Source organism: Symphodus melops, assembly GCF_947650265.1.
Source record: "Symphodus melops genome assembly, chromosome: 15".
In the NCBI taxonomy this organism is placed as follows: domain Eukaryota; kingdom Metazoa; phylum Chordata; class Actinopteri; order Labriformes; family Labridae; genus Symphodus; species Symphodus melops.
Window position 1 is genome coordinate 19,618,565 of NC_136705.1, and position 3,128 is coordinate 19,621,692.

Sequence of the window (3,128 nt, forward strand, 5' to 3'; positions counted from 1 at the left end):
GCACCGGCCGCAGCAACATGGACTCAAACCGGGTCACAGTTTGTGTTTCAGGGACATCATGAGGAAAACAAAAGGAATATAAGCTGAGAGGTCCACGGGTCCGCAGCAGCCGAAAACAATCCCTCTCCTCTGACGGAGGAGCAGCAGCAGGCTCGCGCTCTAATCAGATCTGGGCGGAGATGACAACAACATGGACACGGAGCAGCGCAGAGCAGTGTGTGTGCGAGTCCCCCTCTCCTCCGGAATGGGCTGTGCCTGAGCGGAGCTTTGGGCTGAGAATGAAACCCCTCTCCTTGTGTGTCTGTTTCTAAAAGCTGCAGTCCCACAGATCACCCCCCTCCTCCTCCCCCTGCCTCCATCCCACAGATCCCTCGCATAGAGATGGATGACTTGTCAGACAAAGGCAATAGATTCCAACACTTTGTGATTCGCCCACGTAAAAACCTGCAGCTCAAATGAGGAGGTCCCTGCATCCGACAGCCAGGAAGGGGAGGGAGACGAAATGGGAAATGATGAGACTTTGGGGTGAAGAATCAAGGAAATTAAAGGCAGGGGGTAGAGGAGAGGTACGGCGCTGTCAAACTGCTGCGTTGTTTAAAGAGACGCTCCTCAAATGTTTTCTTATGAAGGAGCGTCAATAAAAACAACTGACAGCAGCAACTTTCACTCAAAGGCAGACTTTCTCTCATCTTTCTGTTTCAATATTTTAAAACTGATAATCAAAAGCAAAAGGCCAAAGATATAAATCAAACCCTCATAATATCGAACTTACAACCTTTATTTCTCTTTACACCATGCAGGGAATGAGAAGTCATCCACTTTGTGAGCTTTTTGTAAGCCCTGGTTGTGCCTTACTATTCCACAAATATGTCTGTGGTCCATGATAACAATTAGCAACACAAATAAGATTATTTTTAAGGCTTGTAACTTTGCATTGCAACTTTTTGGATTCGTGATAAATTGAATCAGAAAAATGGGCCTGCTCCTTTAAAGGGAAGTTATCCATATCTTTGAACACATAACTAAGGTTTTAATTGGCTCGAAGCACAGGCTGGATGACCAGCCCCGAGGTACACAAGGTGAGCTTGAGACAATCCTGCAGCGAGAGAGTCAGTCAGTAGGCCATCATCATCATCATCATCATCATCACTATGACCATTATCCTGCTCCTTCTCCTCATGCACTCACTGTGTGCAGCATTGCTCTGTAGATGGCGCTCACACAGAGGCTTACACTGCCCGCTGTGCTCGTACAGCAGGCGGGCAGGTAGGCTGGGGCTGCAGGGGCAGACCGGGTCAAAGGTTGCGGGTAAGCCTACTGTAGTAGAATTATGCACTCCTAATCTCTTCCGGTGAAACTTAATCCGAAAGGGGAAAAACAGAAAAAAAAAACACTCAATCAAAGAAGATTTTTGGAATTTAAAAGGTTGCACATTAAAGGTCTGTAGCATGAGGTCAGCATTCATTTATGCAATAAAGTTTAATCCGCTTTTAAACAAATATAGTCTACAAAGTGTTTCTACATGCAGGAGTTAATTTATTTTTTATTTTTTCATTTAAGAAAAAAATATCCTATTAAAAATCAACTGCACTGTATTCACTCAATTTTATCTGCTTGTTGATATAACATTCACTATTATTATTAAGCCTTTTATTCATATTATTATTAGAGGTCATAATAATAATTACAATAATAATAATGATATTAATAATATTGATAACAATGTGGCTTCAAGGACGCTGCCCTCTGGACAAGTTTGGGGACGATTCCTCTTTTTTTGTTTGTGTTTTTTTTTTTTGGTGGGAGCTTCTGGTACAATATGTAGCACCATGGGCTGTAATTTCACACGTCAGTGCACTTTTGCCCTAAAGCTGCTGCTATTTCCCCCACAACAGCCCGATTTGCCCCCCATACGCCTCCCTGCACTGCCACGGTGACGTCCCGGTGTCACAGCACTACAGCACAACAAACTGCATGATAATTAAGAAACGGTTAGTCCTGACTTCACCTCTTTGAAAGCTCACACACAAGTATACACACACACACACACACACACACACACACACACACACACACACACACACACACACACACACACGGAGAACCCAATGCCTTTATTGTTTTCGATTTTTTTTTTCTGCCTGCATTTCACACGAAAGAGTCTGAGATCAGTTTTTGAGTTTAGGCCTTCACTATGAGAACAGATGATTATATAGGTATATTTCAGATACTTAAAATATTTAAAACATTTTTCTTTTATTTGATATCCAGCACATAGGTTAGATGTTAGGCCTATTAGGCTATCTCCATTGAAAATAATATTTATCATGTGTTTTATTACGACTAAATAATTTGTGGAATATTTTTTGTGTTGGAATAAGAACACTAAAGTGGGAGCTGAAGACAGTAGGGGGAGGAGGATGATGGATTTCCACGGAGGACAAAACAAATCCTCTTCCTCGTTTTTTTTTTTTTTTGGAAACATATGGCCTGAAACGCTCATGCACGTCAACAATCGATATTTCTGTTTTCCTCCTCCTGTTGTGACTTCAACGCGTGTTGGAGACCATGCAGTGTGTCCACAAACATGTTCACGTCAGGGGCCTTTCTTCACCTATCATCCCTGATGAATAAGGCATATTTATTTGATACGAGACAAAAACACATTTTGAAACATGACAATACAATGTAGCAAAAAGAAAATGAAAAGATATTTTATTTTTTGTTTCATTGTACTGTGTCGGGCATTGATAGAATATTTTTTTTATTTATTTGCCTGTGCTTTTGACCCATGGTAGGTCTTTTTCAGGTTCAAAGTCTTAGTGTGAAACTTGAGAAAGCATTTTTGTAGGAAGCCTGATATGTTGAGTCATTAAAGTGAATTTGTGTTCAACAAGAAAAGACTTTTTAAAAAGGTTTAATATCAATTATAGGCCATACTTACATAACGAAAGCATGAGCAAATCCTCTCATTGAAGACATCTATGAGTCAGTGTCACCTGCCCAGCTCCTGTCATTCATATAAAGCCTATTTAAAAGCTGATTTTACCAAATTATAATTCACTCTACTGTTCCCTTGGATCTATTTTTCCTCTATTAGCCAAAACATCCGCATCATACCGGGAGTC